This window comes from Myotis yumanensis, unplaced genomic scaffold (genome assembly GCF_028538775.1).
Source record: "Myotis yumanensis isolate MYYU_CA2020_CCGP unplaced genomic scaffold, mMyoYum1.0.hap1 SCAF_2, whole genome shotgun sequence".
NCBI classification, from domain to species: domain Eukaryota; kingdom Metazoa; phylum Chordata; class Mammalia; order Chiroptera; family Vespertilionidae; genus Myotis; species Myotis yumanensis.
In genome coordinates this window covers 166,233,852-166,252,348 of record NW_027223753.1, presented here as the reverse complement: position 1 = coordinate 166,252,348, position 18,497 = coordinate 166,233,852, and the positions used below count along the sequence as shown (strand labels likewise).

Below are 18,497 nucleotides of genomic sequence, written 5' to 3'. Positions count from 1 at the left end.
GTATTGTTTTACTTTTTAAATTTTTTATTCTATTTTTTAATTTGGAAAATGCTTTTGGAATCATTACATAATTTTGTCATTTGTTAAGGCTATCCCAGCCTTAGCAAACCATTTAGAAAGAGAAGAAACATGAAACCTATTCATAGTACAGCTATGTGCTCCTTTACACACACATACGCTCACACTCCTAGACTGATTCCTCCATAACTGTTCATATTTCTCTGGTCTTCGATCACCTCATTTGGCTCCTGCACATTTTCAGAGGTTTAGGAGGGATAGAAATTGCTTGTTTCCAAAGCTAAGATGCTTCCTGCTGCCTGGTCACCCAGCATTGTGTTTATGCTGAATTGCATTGTATCCCAAGAAAGAGGAGACATACTGAGGAGACTGCTTGACTTTAACTCCACCCCTCCCCTCACACCCCATTTTTCCCAGCCAGGGTGCTGCAGACTGGCCCAGGACAGGGTTTAGCATATTGTACCAGGCAGCAAAAGAATGGAGTCCTGAGTGCTTGTACTAATCCTCCTCTTTACTAAATAAGCAAGTCAAGCTTTGGGGGTAGGAGGGGGAGGAAAATTATATAATTTGAGTTAATTGGTTTGGGGCTACCCAAGCCCCAGCTGTCTTGAACAGAATTCTTTGGCCTTCAAGACCCAATTAGAGACATTCAGCTGATGTAAAATAGATTTTATTCTTTTTTTTCAAGTCATTGTCAAGAGACTCAGTCTCCATGCCATACCAAAAAAAATATCCTTTAAACATAGGCTTCCCAAAAGCATCCTGAAAACATGTCAAGAAATAGGTACACCTAAAGGCGTGGGAAGATACAAAGATATGCTAATGAACTAGTTTATTTCACAAGTTCAAGGATGCAACCTTGAGCCATAAGACAGGAACTCCTTTTAACAACAGTCCAGGTACTCTAAAATGCATATTAGCCAATCAAATTGAGCAATGGCCCAGCCTCTATCTTTTTTTTCTAAATAGAGATTGGTTGGACAGGTTTGAGAAATTCATGCTTGGCCTTCCTAGAACTGAGAGGAAACCACATGTGACTTCCATTTGAATGACCAATGTGTAAGGCATGGCCGTGGTGACATTAACTTGCAAGCAGTAGCATTTTGAATTTCCAGGTATTCAGGCAGCAAGAATTGTGGCATGTTTAAAGTCATCTGAGGTGTACTGGCTTCTCAGTCCAGCCGATGATGCTTGAAATCAGTTTTTCTGGATGACAACAAAAATCATTCCTCTTGTAAGATCCCTGCAACTCAGAAACAATAAGAAATGAGAATCATAAACTGTAGAGGTCGCACCTGTGTTTATAGAATCACTGCTTGATTCAGCAGTTCTTCAGTTCTCTTATTTCCCTCATTTCCAGAGACAGCACCATGTGCACAGAGCTGGAAAGGAAATAAAATTTGGACCACGTCCTTATCCTTAAAGAACTTTCGTTCAGACAGGGGTGGGAGTGAAGGAAGGGGTTACAGAAACAATTGCAAAAGTTGAGCAAAACAAAGGAAGGTTACTGATGCACATGCTAGAGGGTAAGAGGGGGAAGGGACCTCAACGAGTCAGAGATTCAATAAACAAAATGCTGCTCAAGCTCGGTCTTTAAAGCTCGCCGCGATTCCAGCCGACTTGAGGATCACTTAGAGCTTTCAAGATTCCTCTCGAACATCGTTTTGTTGGGGAGGTTGTCCCAAACAGAGGGAACAACACGAAGAAAGGAATGGAGACAGGGAGGTTTGAGTGGAAAGTCTGGGAAACATTGAGCAATGTCATTGCAATGCAGCCAAGAGCACTTGTGGAAGCACATGAAGCTTGAGTCTGGAGGACTAGGTCCGGTGCAAATCCGAAGCCTCGACTCCCAAGGTGAGGACTTGTATTTGATTTTAGAAGCAAAGGGGAGCCATCTAAGGATCTGGGCCGAGGAATGGTGAGACTGGAACAGAGCTTTCCCCGGGGGCGGGGGGAGTAGTGGGCTCTGTGGGAAAAATGATTTATCCTGTGGAAAACCTGGGCATGCTGTCTTCTCTAGCCAATGAAAACACAGATTCTGAAGTGTTCAAGATGCTTTCTTGAGAAGTGGCTTTTCTTCCTTGGAGAGATATGATTGAGCTGTGCGCAGGGCACTGTCCTGGCCTTTGCCAAATAAAACACCAGAGAATCAGACAGACATAGGTCCCTGCCTCATGAAGGCAGTGATTCACTCTCCCTCAGTCCTCAGTCTCCTTCAAAAACAACAGAGGTGAAGGACCAGCTTCTAAATGAGAGCATCCACAAGTGCAGCCCTGTCCTCTAGACCTTACAGCTGCTAAGCTATTGCCTAGATTAGGAAATACCAAGGTCATGACATGTCTCCTTAAAGTAGGTACCCTAACCCTCAAGGGACAGTACCTAGGAGTGGGACCATGGCAAGGGGCCTGGAAAAGCAGACCATAATAATCACAAAGAGGCAAACAAGGTGCAGGCTATAGAGAGCTAAACCATCAGAGTCAGTGAACAAGGAGCAACATCAGGTAGGTAGGGGTACCCCCAAATCCAGAGGAGGTCATAGGCCAGAAGCGGGAAGAACCAGACTAGGAGCAAGTAAAATCAAGGGCCTGGCCCTATGTGAAGAAGGAAGGGTGGTAAGGCAGAGCAGCAGCATGGACAAAGGGCAGCCATTGGAATCAGGTATTGTTTGACCAGCAGGACAAGGGCTCTGGCTACAGACAGCTCTGCCCAGGCCCTGGGACAGGTGTCATGGACTTGGATGCATCAGGCCATTTGACATGGTGCCCACAGACATAAGCAGTTGCCTGACTGCCTCCCTTGTCATGAAACTCTGCTTACCAGGTAAGATGCTGGTTCCGCTTGGTTTTCTTGGGGAGCTTGCCTACAAGGAAAGGATGGCCGAACATGAGTTTTCAGTCCCCAGCAGAGGTCAATTCTACCTGGTAAATGGATGAATTAGAATTCTCCTCTACTCACCAGTTGCCTATATGACAGACTCTGCGAACAGGATCTTCTCAGGAGCTTGACAAGCGCTGGGCCCTGGAATAGGGTGACTTCGCCTAAGCACAGCCAACCCTTCTAGAGGTCACTATATACCAGACACGGTTGTGAGCACCTCACAGCTATCATTCCATATTCTCCTTACAACCACCCTATAAGGTAGCTGTCATGATTCTGAGTTATGGCTATGTTAGTTAAGTATGTAACCTGTTTGAGGTGGCATTGCTGGTAAGTGGTAGAACTGGGATTTAGGCCCAGGTCCTCCTCCTTCCTGCCTCCTGCCTCTGTTCTCCTCTGTTGCCCACTCTGAGCACTATTCACATGCCGTCCACCCTGGGGTAAGAGTATGCGGGGTCCTTCAGTCTCACTCTCACCTCACCTTAGCAGAAGCATTTCGCTGTAATGAAAGACCCCCTGCATGCACACATGACATTGGATCCTTGCTAGAACCCTGAGGAAGGCAGGGGAGGGGTCATCCTTTCCTTTTGACAGGGAAGATCCCAGATTCAGGGAGACAAAGCAGCTTGCCGAGATGGCATGGCTGGCCCGAGAGAGACCTGCCTCCAAAAATCGTGTCTCTGACTCCCAGCGAGGGCTCTTTCCAATGGGCCTTTAGGAGCCAGGCGGGCGTGTTTCACTCATTGACAAAGCTGGTGCCTAGCTGAGCACCTGGGCTGTAGCAGGTGCTCAGGAAGACGGAATGCAGTCTGAATCTGACCCTGACCTCGAGGGACAGTACCTAGGAGTGGGACCATGGAAGGGGGCCTAGAAAAGCAGACCATAGTAATCACAAAACCTAAGGCTTGCTTAAGGCTGCCTTGGCCGAGACGTTTCCCTAAGCGCATTGTGTGTCTTAACACATTTAAACTTCACAGCAGCCCTGACCACAGCCACTGCCCTTGCTCCCATCTTACAGATAAAGAGCAGGAAGGGCAGGAAGCTTCAGTAGATTGTCCAAGGCCCCGCCATCAGTGACAGCAGAGCCTTCATCGTCATCCAACCATGTAACCACACCACGCTGACCCTCAGGCCAGTGTTTCCTCCTGCCCCAAGAAACCACTTTCTTCCCAGTGTCCCTTAAGAGGCCCTCTGTGGGTCTCAGTCTCCATACTTGCAAAGTGGGGGGATTGAGCGCCATGCTCGTTAACAGTTTCTGATTTTCCAATAGATTCATGCTGACTTCCTTTGGAATATGGCCCCATGAAAACACCAGCCCCTGCCTTCACTTTTATTTATGCCTTGTTAGTGGTACATTCAGCAACAGTGTCAATATCTGGCAACCAAGCGGAAAGCCCACCTATAACTCCTCTTACTCCTAAACGAGAGGTGGAGTGTCCTGAAATACAACCTGCTGAGATTAATCAGTCATTAGGGTGTGCCAGGAGCAGGGGCGGGGCTGCCTCTGTGGGGTCCTAATCAGAGGCCTTGTGGGAGCAGCCGCTCTGAATGCTGCTCATTAACTCCTCACAGGTGCACTGGCCCCACAGTAATTGGGCTCCTGTCAGCCAGGCCCATTGGGAACCACAGCTGGAGGGCTCAGCCAGGGTCCCCTTTTCTTTCTCTCGCGCCCCCCCCCCCCCCACCTCGTTATTTATCTATTTACTGGGTCAAACAATTGGGAAGACTAAATTCTAAACAGCCTTTGTTGTTTCTGCTGCATCATTCTCTCTAAGTCAAAGAAGTGGAATTCAAAAGCAAAGCCATGGGGCATCCATCCTGGAAAGTTAAACAAAGACAGCACATTATAGATAGCAGATAGGACTCATTTGTCAACACAGTGGAGTAGGGACACACTTGGATGACATGCCAGCATGAAAGATGCCCACCCAGTGGGTTTCACCTTGGGGTAAACCCTCAGCAAAGCAGGGCCCCATCTCCTGGGGAAACAGCTTCAACAGCCAGGGAGGGCACTGCCCACTCTTAGGTCAGACATAAGCCTCACACATCTCCATGTGGTTCTGGCCCATGGTGTGGATCAAAAGCTGGAGCTGATTCAGAATCCTTGAAGCAAAAAAAAAAAAAAATCTCTGAGCCAAGCTCATACACTTATTCTTTCAACAATATTTATTGAGCACCTACTCTGTATCAAGTGCTGTTTGAAGTTCTTGGGCTGAAAAAAAGGCAGATAGCCCTAACCAGGTTGGCTCAGTGGATAGAGCGTTGGCCTGCAGACTGAAGGGTCCCAGGTTCAATTCCAGTCAAGGGCATATACTTTGGTTGCAGGCACATCCCCAGTAGGGGGGTGTGCAGTAGGCAGCTGATCGATGTTTCTCTCTCACCGGTGTTTCTAACTCTCTATCCCTCTCCCTTCCTCTCTGTAAAAAATCAATAAATATATATATTTAAAAAGCAGATAGAAATCTCTGCCCTTATGGAACTTACATACCATGAGTCAGACAAGAAATAAACATGCACTATCAGGTAGTGACAGGTACTATGGAGGGAAATAAAACAAGGTAAAAGATAGAGCTGGAAGAGAGGAAGAGGCGGTGATGTTTTAGATTGGGTGGTCATGGAGGTGACATTTAAATGAAGTAAGGATGTGATTCATGCAAGTATCAATGGTAGACTGTTCCAGGTGGCGGGAATAGCATGTGCAAAGGTCTGCCACAGGACTGTGCGCTTGGCATGTTTGTGGGCCAGCAAGGAAGCTGCTATTGCTGATTGCAGTGAATGAGGGAGACTTTAGGAGATGCCAACCTCAGACCTTCCGCTTCAGGAAGAGATGAGAGCAAAGAATCCAACCTTATTATCCTGTAGAGCTGTTTGAATGAGCTATTGTTGCTAAAATCTTTTAGCTCCTGATATATATATATTTATTTATTTATTTACTATTCATTCAACTGTGCATTAGTGACCTCCTCTTCATCAGCTCCCAGACCTTCTGCACCCAAACCAAGTCAGTCCTGCTCTCCAGAGACCATTTGACTTCTGTTATGTGAGGTAATTATTTCTTCTCCTTGTCAATTTGCAAGAAAAAAAAATGTCTCAGCAGTGGTGTGCTGGTAAATGCTTAACAACTGGATCTCTGGATAAAAGATAGATAGATGATGGATAGATGATAGATAGATAGATAGATAGATAGATAGATAGATAGATAAATAGATAGAGGATAGATAGATAGACAGATAGATGATAGATAGATAGATACACAGACAGACATAAGTCTATTATAAATTTCATTGGTATAAAGAGTGTGCAACACAAAAAAACATATACAACACTATCATAAATTTCATATGGCCAACTGAGTCTCACAAGATGCTTCCATTGATTGCTGTAAAAATATTGAATAGGTAAGCCAATCTATGGTAGCTGGTGACAAATGAGTCTAGTTCTGACATAATGTTGGTGGATATGGCGGGTGTCCCTGCGATGTGCACAGGACCAGGAACTGAGGGCTCCTGTTGATGCAAGTCAGTAACAGCAGAATGATCAGCCCAGGGTCTTGCCCAGGTCAGCAGGAGGCTACAGTGTGTGAATCCAGAATCATAAACTCTCCAGCTCCATCATTTGCCAGCAGTGTGACCTTGGGCAAGTTATTTAACTCTCCAGGCTCAACCTCCTTATCTATAAAGTGAGACTAGTAAGCACACCAATCTTCTAAGGTTACTGTGAGGATTAAATGAGTTAGCACATATAAAGTGCTCAGGCTAATGCTTGGGATAAGTAAGTATTCAGTAAATAATAGCTATTATTTATATGATAATAATAACAGCAACTATTATTAAGGATAAAACATTTCTCCTGGCCTCTTCTGTTGGGGGATAAGAAGGAGGGAGGGAAGGAAGGGATAGAGAAGAGAGTGGGGAAGAAGAGAAAGAGCACTAGTTGGGAGGACAGGACTATGGTTTCTAAGCCTGGCTCTATCACCGTTTAACTCTGTGACCAGGACAAAAACACTCTCTCTGGACCTCAATTTCTTTGTCTGTAAAATGAGGTCTTTGGATTAGACCAGAATTTCCTAAACTGGGCTAAGCTTTTGAGAAGTGATTTTTTAAAATCTAGGTTCCCAGGCACTACTTCTGGTGGTGTATCAGGCTCTGAAATTGTAGAGCCCGGGAATGTGATTTGTTTTTTAAGCTTTCTGGGTGAGTCTGATGCAGCCCAGGAGCGTCTAGGAGCCACTGGACTCAACTCCAGGGAGGCAGGAACTGGGTTTCGTCCACCACTGCATCCTACACCTCTGGAACAGTAAATCAGTTTGAATGAATTGAATGAATGAATGAATGAATGAATATGCATCAGCTTGACCTCTGCCTGAGAGTCAGGATGTGAAGCTAATAGTGAAGGCGCTCAGCCTGTGCAGCAGCTGGGAAATACTCACCCTTCATGAAACCTGGAAGGCCCCTGAGACTGTGGGATGTGCTTCTTGTCACACCCAAAGCAATTCCCTCAGAGAGAGGATTTTAAATCTAAATAACTTCCGCGGTGCTCTGCTTGGGGGTTTCATTACCCACATTTTCCAAATGCTTACTTTTAGGGAGAATGCTTCACAGAGAGATGGGGAAGCGTTTCTAATTTCCCTTATAGAATAATATGCACAAGCAGACGTGATGTCATTTAATTTTAAAAAGGTGTTTGAGTTGAAAAAATGCTTCCAAAGTATTTTTAGAGGGTTTCATAAATGACTAATAAAATTTATATGTGAGTTATTATCTAAAAAAAATACAGTAATAGGTAAAATACTTTTGAAGGTAAGGTTTTATGGGCTAGCATTATACCTCCAGATTTCTATTTCTTTAAAATATAAATATGAGGATCTGAGTCCATCAGCTTTAAAGGAAAAAGTCCCTTTTATTATAACATCTTCTTCTTTGCATATTTAAAGTGTTTAACTCAGACTCATCATTTGCTGGAGAGGTTTAAATTATCTATTTAATTGCTGGCTCTACAAAAAAAAAATTTCAGCTTAAAATCCATATCAGCAACCTTGATTTTGACTGATTTGCTAAACCTAAAAGCTCTCTTTTCCCCTCCTGAATAGTATTTTTCCAAAACTTTAGGGAAAACAGATAAGAGGTCTGATAATCCATGAACCTAAAGAGCACATATTTCCAATATTAGTGAATATTTGGTGAAGAAGTTCCACCAATCAATTAAGTTTGGGAAACACTGAGTCAATAAAAATTTTCAACAGGACTTCTCAGAATCTTTAATATGTTAATGTGTCTACATTGCTCTAAGAAGAAAAATCAGGCATAACATTTCCCAAAAGTATTTGATCAGAGAACACTGTACACAGATTACCATTGAACTTCTCATAGCCCTAGTATTCCTCAGAACACAGTACGGGAAATTCTGTTCTAAAAAGAACTACTAAAGACTGATTTGAATTTTTAGAAACTATGATACCTTTGTTTATTTGCTTGTTTGTTTGTTTAACACATTGAAGGACAAATGTTGTGAGAATCACCTAGTGATTTTTCTGAACTCGTCAATATATTATCAAATCAAATCCAGCATTATATAAAAAGGATAAACACATTATGACCAAGTGAGGTTTATCCCAGGAATGCAAGGTTGATTTGACATTCAAAAAATAATCAATTTGATTTACCAAATCAACAGAATCATAACAAAATATTATATGTTCACTTCTAAAATGAAGAAAAGGCATTTGACAAAATTAAATACCCATTTATAATTTCTTAAATCTCTCAACAAAGAAATAAAATGTCTGATAAAAGACAGCGATGAGAAATCTACAGTGACCATCATACTTAATAGTAGATCATTGAACACTATCTAATATTAGGAACAGTGCAATGATGTCAGCTCTCACCGCTTTTATTCAGCATTTTACTGGCGCTCCCAGCCAGTGCAATAAGATGAATTAGAAAATATAAAGATTTTTTAAAACGAAGTAAAAGTTTCTTTGTTTATATATGACATGAATTTGTATATTGAAAATCTTAAGAGACATATAAAGCCATTTATTAGAACTAATTAGGAAATTTAGCAACATAGCAATCTACAAGGTCAGATATACAAATATACTAACAACAAACAATTAGAAAATAAAATTTTCAAAATGCCAATTGCATTGGCATTAAAATATGTATAACATTTAGGAATAAGTTTGACTAAAGATTCTTTTTTTTATTAAATCTTTATTGTTCAGATTACATTTGTTCCTCCTCCCCCCCCACTCCCCCCCGCCCCATAACTCCCCTCCTCCCAGTTCCAGCCCCACCCTCCGCCCTCACTCCCCACCCACTGTCCTCATCCATAGGTGCACAATTTTTGTCCAGTCTCTTCCCGCATCTCCCATTCCCCTTTCCCCCCCCAAGAATAGTCGGTCCATTCCCTTTCTATGTCCCTGATTCATTGTAATCACCAGTTCATTCTGTACATCAGATTATTTATTCACTTGATTCTTAGATTCACTTGTTGATAGATGCATGTTTGTTGTTCACAATTTGTATCTTTACCTTTTTCTTCTTCCTCTTCTTAAAGGATACCTTTCAGCATTTCGTATAATACTGGTTTAGTGGTGATAAACTCCTTTAGCTTTTCTTTATCTGTGAAGCTCTTTATCTGACCTTCAATTCTGAACGATAGCTTTGCTGGATAAAGTAGTCTTGGTTGTAGGTTCTTGGTATTCAGTACTTTGAATATTTCTTGCCATTCCCTTCTGGCCTGCAAAGTTTCTGTTGAGAAATCAGCTGACAGTCGTATGGGTATTCCCTTGTAGGTAATTGAGTCTCTTTCTCTTGCTGCTTTTAAGATTCTCTCTTTGTCTTTTGCTCTTGGCATTTTAATTATGATGTGTCTTGGTGTGGACCTCTTTGGATTCCTTTTGTTTGGGGTTCTCTGCGCTTCTTGGACCTGTAAGTCCATTTCTTTCACCAGGTGGGGGAAGTTTTCTGCCATTATTTCTTCAAATAGGTTTTCAATATCTTGTTGTCTCTCATCTTCTGGCACCCCTATAATTCTGATATTACTGAGCTTGAAGCTGTCCCAGAGGCTCCTTACACTATCTTCGTATTTTCGGATTCTTTTTTCATTTTGCTTTTCCGGTTGGGTGTTTTTTGCTTCTTCGCATTTCAAATCTTTGACTTGATTCTTGCGCTCCTCTGGTCTGCTATTGGGTATAATATTCTTTATTTCAGTCAGTGTATGCTTAATTTCTAGTTGGTTCTTTATCATAGCATCGAGGGTCTCATTAGTTTTCGTGAGGCTCTCATCAAGTTTATCGCAAGCCCTCAAAATTGCGTTTTTTAGGTCCATATCCACCATTTCTGTCATGTTTTTTTGTCTCCACATTTTTTATGCTTTCTTGGTGCACCCCCTTGTGGTCTTTGTGCGCAGTCTTGTTCTAGTTAAGCCTTGATTGTTGTAGTTAATACTAGAGGGATTTGACCACCAGGCCGACTGGCTGTGAGAATCAGCTGAGTCTGCCCGGGAAAACTTCTGTCCTCTGGGGAGGTGCTAATCTAGCCTTTGCCTGAGGCAATCCGGCAAATGGCTCTGCGCAGGGCTTGGGCGGGGCGGGATCAACAGGGAGGGCAGAGGGAGCAGTTATGGCTGCTCTCAGTCCCGTTCCCAGAGGCTCTGCTTCTCAGAACCCCGGTAACTGCTGCAAACCTCGGAGAGAAAGCTGCCCTCACGTTCCAACTATTGCTAGACAATCCCGCTTCTCCTGTTTGAGTCTGAGTCCCTAGAGACTCGCCCGGATCTGGAGCTCAGAGTCTGAGACTCCCTCCTGATTGAAAACGACAACCGCGCCCTCAGCCACCAGCCCGCTTTGCACGCGCACCTCCGCACCTTTAAATTTTCCACACTGCACCTCCTCTGAGCCTCAGTATGCTGTTGTCTTTCCTTCTAGTTGAAGAGTCTCTCCTCAGCCAGCCTTCCTGTGGTTCTGGGTGATGTCCGTTCCGTCTTTTAGCTGTATTTTTGAAGTGGTTGTTTGCGGCAGCAGTCTCCGGCATTTACCTATGCCGCCATCTTGGTGGTCTCCCAGTTTGACTAAAGATTTGCAAGACTATATTAAAAATTATAAAATATTGCTGGAGAAATATATATACATACAATTCCTTAATGTATACATACACATACAATTCATTAATTGAAAGGCTCAATATTGTTAGATGTCAATTCTTCTTCTCCCCAAATTGATCTACAGATTCAACACAATCCCCATCAAAATATCAACAAACATTTTTTATAGAAATTGACAAGTTGTTTCTAAAATGCAAAGGACTAGGGTGGAGTGGGAACTGGGAGGAGGTGGGCAATGGGGGGAAGTGGTAGGACATCGGTAATACTCTCAACAATAAAGATTTTTAAAATAAAATAAAATATAATGCAATTACTAGAGTGGCCAAAATAATCTTTAAGAAGAAGAGCAAGATAGAGAACCCACAATATCTGATTTTAAGACATATTAAAAACCTACAACAATCAACACAATGCTGTATTGGCATAAAGATAGATTTTAAAAAAAGAATAGAGAGTTCAGAAATAAAGTCACACATATGCAGTCAATTGATCTATGACAAAACCATCAAAGCAATTCAATAGAGAAAAGAAAGTCTTCATTAAATGGTGCTGGAACTATTAGATGAATAGATGGGAAAAATAAACATCAACTCTTCCCTCACACTATACACAAAAAATTAATTTGAGATGATTTATAGAGTTAATCGCAAAAGTTAAAGTTGTGCAGATGCTAGAAGAAAGCACAGAGAAATGTCTTTACAACCTTGGGTTAGACAAAAGTTTCTTAGATGAAACAGAAAAAGTACTAACTTTAAAAGAAAAAATTTTAAAATTAGACTTCCTCAAAGTAATAAACTTTTGCTCATTGAAAAGATGTCATTAAGAAAATGAAAATGAAAGACATAGACCAAGAGAAAATATTTGCTATACCTATATATTAGCAGAGACTTTTAACCAGACTATATAAAGAATATCTACAAATTAATAAGAAGACAAACCAATAAATAATGGGCAAAAGCTTCAAACAGAAACTTTATGAAAGGAGATATGCAAATTGATAATAATCACATGAAAAGGCATTCAACATCATTGGTCAATCAGAGAAATATAAGTGAAAACCTAATGATTTATTTCATACACATTTGAATGGCTAAAGTTAAAATTTACTGACAATACCCAATGTTTGAAAGGAGGTAGAAATACCGAAACTCTCATCATACATTACTTTTGGAAGTATAAGATGGTGCCACCACTTTAGAAAACTGTTAGTTTCTTAAAGATACACCTAACCTTTGGCTCAGCCATTCCATTCCTAGGTTATTGCCCAAGAGAAATAAAACATATGCCCACAAAAAGTATTATGCAGAACTGTTTGTAACAGCTATAGTCATCATTTCCCCAAACTGGAAATAACTCAAATGTCCATTAGCACAAGAATGGGTTACATTGTGGCATAGTCATACAGTTGAATACAGATTATAAATGACATATATTGAATGGAGACACTCAATCACAGATGAAACTCAAAAATACAATTTTGAGTGAAAGATGTCAGGCAAAAAAGAAGTCATATATCATATCATTTATATGGAATTCAGGAACCGGCAAAACTAATCTATGGTAACAAAAATCAGAACACTGATTGCATGGCAGGTGGCTAGTGCCCAAATGGGGGCAGGGTCTTCTGAGGCAATGGAAATACTATATATCTTGACTGTCATGTGGATTAACAGGATGTGATACTTACACTTAAGATCTATGAATCTCACTGCATATACATTTTACCTCACTAAAGCAGGAAGAGGCAGTGAAGAAGGAGAGAATGAGAATGTAGAGGGAAAATAAAAAGACAGATTATACTTTACTTGCAAGCATGCATGCACACAGACACAGACAATGGAAATGTGGGCCGATGTTGCACAGAGCACCAGGTACTTGAGATCCCTTTCAATATATACCTACAACTCTCAGTTTAAGGAAGGTCTCCCCTTTATTCATTTTATCTCCTTTGGGCTTTATTATGAAAACACCCACACATGTTTGAAAAGAGAAGGAACAGAAACACTAATTCTGAATTTCACACTCATCAGAATCCAAGACAAATTGTTCATTGTTGACATGTTCAGGTTTCATTTCCTGCCACGATTCTTTTTGGGAAAGAAAACGAGAAAGGAAATGACTCTCAACTTCTCCATAGCCTCCCAAATCTAGCCACTTGATTTAATCTGACTGAAAAAAAAATATTTTAAGCATAAATAAAAACTACTATTTTTATTATAAGACAGCTCTTTAATTGACTTGATATCACCTTCCCATTAAGACTGACCAAGTGATATTCTCAACAACAGCATCTCGCTTCATTACTAAAGTACTGATCACATTAAAATGTAACCACATGGAAATGCATTTCCTCCCTTTCACATCTCTTTGCTTGGTTTCCATGGAAAAGGGCTAATTACCTTTTTAATAGCCCTAATTGATGGGCTTACAGATCATATCTTTCAGTCCCCACTTGTGTGTGGTGAGGATGGGGGTGGGGCAGCACTCCTTTCTCTTGACCCCTCAGCTCCCGCTCTTCCCTATTGGAAGAAGGCTTGCTGGCTCCTGAAAGGACCCTGCCTTGTGATTCTGTTTGCAAGACTACCTGCAGCCCATTGTGGGCTGACCAGGAAGCCTCTCTTTGTCTTGGCCAATTGACACAGCTGCACACTCAGTAAATAGACTCAGATGTTGAGCTTTTGTTTGAAGGACCTTTTCAGATTAATGCCGAGAGAATTGGTTTTTAAAACTTAAGCTGGAGCCAGGATGAGTAGAATGGAGACATGAGCCATTGAATTCACGTCCACAAAATGAGACCAACTGTCTTACAAGGGGGTTTGCCCCCTGTTCCTTTTGGAGGTACCATTAAGGGGAGAGGGCTTCCACTCAGACCATTGTGAGAAGAAGATCTGGCTAGTGATTACCCTGGCTCCAGCTTCATTCTCCAAGGGGAGAGAGCCCCATCCTTGCTAAGTAGATGCAATTACTACAAAATATTTGTCTATAATTCAGGTTTTCTTATTTCCAGATCAAGAAGTTCTGGAAAAGGGTACAAGAAGATCCACAGTTCACAGCAAAGACAATTTTAACAAACTGGCAGACAAGGCAACAGTCTGGAGTCTGTGCTGATTAGCATCTCAGATTCTTCAGCCTTCCTCGTTTATACCCCCCAAGCTAGCCCTCGCTCACGGGCTCATTCTGCACCATTCCCAGTTGGGGTGCAAGTACAGGCCATAACTCTCAATTGATGGCTGGTCTCTGGAGGGTGGGACCAAACCTGGAGTGTGCCATTTTACTTAACACAGGGTGACATTTTAGTCATATTTTTGTGATTGGAAAATCGCCCTGGTACTTTATGCCTTCCTGAGACCTACAGACTCATTCTTTTCAAGCTACACATGGGGGATGATGGCTTCTCTCTGCCAGTAGTACTAAGGACTTAGGGAGGTAGTGTGATGTTGTGGAAAGAAGTCTGGCTTTGACTCAGACAGATCTAAATTCAAATTCTGCCTCTTCGACTCACCAGCTGGGAGATCTTAGGCAAGTCATTGCTCTGAGCACACACCTCCTGACTGACATTTAAGAGAACTTGTCTCATGGTGTTGGAGATTGGAAGTTCTCTCATATGGATGTGAAAGTGAGAAGCACATTTCCTAGAGTAATGTAGACTCCCCAACATGTTAGCTCTTCCTCTCCAGGTCTCTGCTCTCCAAATATTGTTGTTGTTTTTTCTTTTACAGAATTAAAAAGATACCAAATGGGAAAAGCAAATTACAAAGATGCATACATGAAACAATGTCCCTTCACTGTACTTAATATTCAATAAATGCTAAAGAATGGCTGTTAGCAAGCACTCCCAACTCTAACCTTGTCAAACCCTCCCTCCCTTCCTCCATCTCCAATGTCTGAGTGACAGTCACCCGGCCACGGCATGGGCACACCCAAACCACCACCACCCCTCCCCATGTGTACTCACTAAGCTCAGAAAGAACTCCTGACCTAGCAAAAGGGAGGAATCAGAAAGGTGCAGAGAGCCATCCCAGAAGAACATAGACATAGGCATTCCAAATAAGCAACAATGTCGTAAGTGCAGTATACACAGGTGGTATGTGACATATTTCCCCAAGGAACACTGCCCCTCCCACTCCAGGCTATGCAATTTAAAAGAAAAAATGAGTGTTTCTTTTTGTGTTATAGAGACACTAACCAATCTGGATTCCCTATCGTGTGTTTAGTACAAAGCACCTTATGCTGAAGAGTCAGGACACAGGGCCAGCCCTCCCCAGCTCGCTATGTGCTTATGGCCCAGAAAAATTGGAGAGGAATAGACTCTATGCCCTTAACAGCCCTTCCTGAGCCAAGCATCCAGGACTCTGATTCCCTGCAGCTTCCTAAAAGGAAGGATGCGGGAGCAGAAAATGTGGGTTTTGAACCAACTCCAACAATCAGGAAAAATGCTGACAGGACGGGGCTGCATTTTGGAAACCTAGATCAACCCCAGGTTAGGTCAGATTTGAAGTTTTAACCTTAGACTCTACGAAATTAACCCTGGAAAATAAGTCTGTGCTTCGGGAAATAAGAGAAATTGTGGCTGATTGAGTTTTCAATTCCAAAATATATCCCCAAACCATACTTTAGTGTTACTTTCTTTTGTGACATAAAAAGTAAAAGAACTTCTCACTTTAATAGGTGATGTCACAGTGGGAAGAGCTCAGAAGGGGGAATCTTGTAGGGCTTCGGGCTAATCCCCAAACCTCTCTGAGTCCCAGTTCCCTTCTCTGTGAAATGGGGATGGAATTCCTCCCTGAGGACACTTCTCATCCCACAAGAGGAAGAACACCACAAAGAAACAGGGGATGGTTCAATGCTGCAGCATTTCCGGCCTGTTACAATCCCTCTCCAGAACAAAGGAATAGGTCCATGTTCCTGGAATGGGCCGTATCCACCCAGATTGACATTGAACAGTTAACCTTGGAGATATTGGCACTTTCCAACAGGTTCACACCAGGAGTGTCAGTACCAGGAACCTGGAAGTTAAAAGTTCAGAGAGAAGAAGGGAGTTATCATAGAAAGTATTTGAGAACATTGGAACACAGTGGACCAAAGACATGTACGTCTCGGTGAAGTAAAAAGGACCAATAGTTCTAAGCTCGTACCAGGAGATGCAAAGGGAGACTGGATCACAGCACCTGCCATCGGCCATGTTTTTAACCTCAGGTTTAAACAAGAACACCAGGCTGACTGGGGAGCCCCAGTATTGATTCTCCCACTTTGAGCTTCCGTGTCTTCATCTATAAGGAGAAGGGGAGGAACAGATTATTCGTAAGGGCCCATCTATCTGACATACTGAATCGCCCCAGAAATCAGCTTGGTATTTACTCTCCTCATGCGGTGCTCCCGAGCGGTGATTTCAGAAACAAAGAATGATGAAACCAGAGCCTTGGGTTTGGAGGCTTTGGGCCTTCAAGCTGAGTTTCTCAGCCTCATTCAATTGGCCTTATCCCAGATTCCTGCTTGGCTCAATCTGCGTAGAAGTAAGCAAAGGTGGCTTTAGTAGGAGCCTGTGGATTAACAACTGGACAAGGCCACCTGAGTGTATCCTCTGCTCATGGGAAGGCTCCACAGAGGGTCTAGAAGAGTTGAGTCTTAAGGGGTGAGCGGGGAAGGCCGAGCATTCTAGGCAAAGACAGCCCCACAATCCACCGTGCTGTACATTTCAGCCAATGTAGCAAATTCCTGCTGTAACAAATAGTCCCCGAAGTACTAAGACCCACAGATATTGACTTTGTGCTCGTACACAGCCAGGACGGGTAGAACAGCGATCCACCCATCATTTAAATTTTTGAGCTAGACTGGGACGCTGCCATTTTTAACATTTGGCCTCAAACGTTGCCCAGAGGCTCATCTCCACTCTAGGCAGCCAGACAGGGCAAAAAGCACGGAGGTGGCTCCTGTTCACTCCCCCACCCGTGTCTAACTACAGAGAGAGCTGGAAAATGTCGTCTAAAAGTGGACCCAGAAAACACATGGCACCATGGGTTCCGGGGAACCGCCAGCTACCTCTGCCACAGTCTGGTCCATTCCTAAGTCTTGTTTCTTCGGGAGAGATCAGAAAGAAAAGTAGCCAAAGACCTAGGCAAGGCAAGGGAGAGGGGAGGGAAGTTTCTGGCAGCTGGCAGCAGCCCTCTGGGGGCAGTCAGACATGCAGGTTGACTCCTGCTAATTTCATTTTCCTCCAATGGGATACAGAGGCCTGGGACCCCACAGGGAAGGGAGCTTCTATAGCTTTCCCGGTTATGAAAAGGAGAGCGAGGCAATGTGGCAAGGTCATCAAGCCTCCCAGGGTCAAGTTTGGAAACTCCCTGGCATTGTCCCCGGCCCTTGGTTCCTCCTCCTGCCCTGTTTTCAGCCCCTCTTTCTGGGCAGGTTCCAGTGGCCAGGCTGTCACACGGCCTGACACCTTGGCTTGATGCCCAGCCTGTGGGCCACTCTGGGCTCGAGTTGCTGGTCCGAGCTGATTCAGGAGCCTAGCCCAGCCCTGTGGCTTTGATGAGATTTCATCATCCCGCCTGTGCTCCTTGGCTGGGCGCCTGGGATTGCTGCGCAGAATTGCAGAGTTGCCGCGGGCTATCTGCTTTCACAAAGGACAGGCCCTCCTCTCAGAACAGAGGAGAGCCTGGAGGTGAGGAGGTGAGGCTTGGGGCTCCCCAGTTTGTCCAGCCTCAGAACCCATCCCATCAGCCTTCACCAACTTTCCCAAGGGGCAGAGACAAGATAAAGGACAGAGAGAACTAATACTGAGCAACTCGTTAATGATTTTATTGCAGGTTAAATGAAATGTCTCAAATAAAACTACGGGAGACCTTCTTTAGCCTTATGGGCTGTAAATATGTATTAACTCAATTACTATCAGCAATTAAGGCCTAGTTTGGGAACAGTGGCCTGAGACAAAAAAGACATTATCATCCTGCAGAATGAAGGCAGAATAAAAGGAATTTATTCCACCTTAGCTAATGAGCAGCTGTATAGGGATGGAAATGAAGGCTGCCTCGGAATTGCTTTTGACCGTTCAGTTCAGACAGGGAGAGGAGAAAAGGTTCGCCACTACGTAAAGCTCTCGGAAGGACATTAGGGACATTGTTACAATGCAAATGAGGAAGACCGTTGTGTTTGGGTGGTTTATGGGTTTAGTAAAAGGAGTAACATTTCAATTAGTGGGGAAGGAATGAGGACCTGCCTCAAAAGGCTTAATTGGCAACTTGGCTTTCCCAGGGGACTTTGAAGTAGCATCTGAGATGGACGGTTTTCAGAGATGGGTGGAGAATAGCACAACTGCAGGGCCCTGGGCTATGGGAGGGAGAGGGCAGGAGGAAGGTAAAACCCGCAGCGCAGCAGCGCTGGGCTGATCCCAGCCCGCCCCAGCGCTGCTCCCATCTCCAAGGCTACTGAAGCTTTGCCCCTGGCCTCTTCACTCCACCCAGTTCCTCCCTGAGAGCGTCAGGACCCTTCCCTTT

At 43.3% G+C, this 18,497-nt stretch overlaps 1 long non-coding RNA gene across 1 annotated transcript; it reads right to left on the bottom strand.

Moving 5' to 3' along the window:
* Window positions 1–740: 740 nt before the first annotated feature.
* On the bottom strand, window positions 741–3,051 carry LOC139002211 (uncharacterized). Its single transcript, XR_011470131.1, has 3 exons — window positions 2,974–3,051; window positions 2,836–2,878; window positions 741–1,261 (listed from the first exon to the last, which is right to left on the bottom strand). It is a non-coding gene; the product is annotated as an uncharacterized lncRNA (long non-coding RNA).
* Between the last annotated feature and the right edge of the window lie 15,446 nt (window positions 3,052–18,497).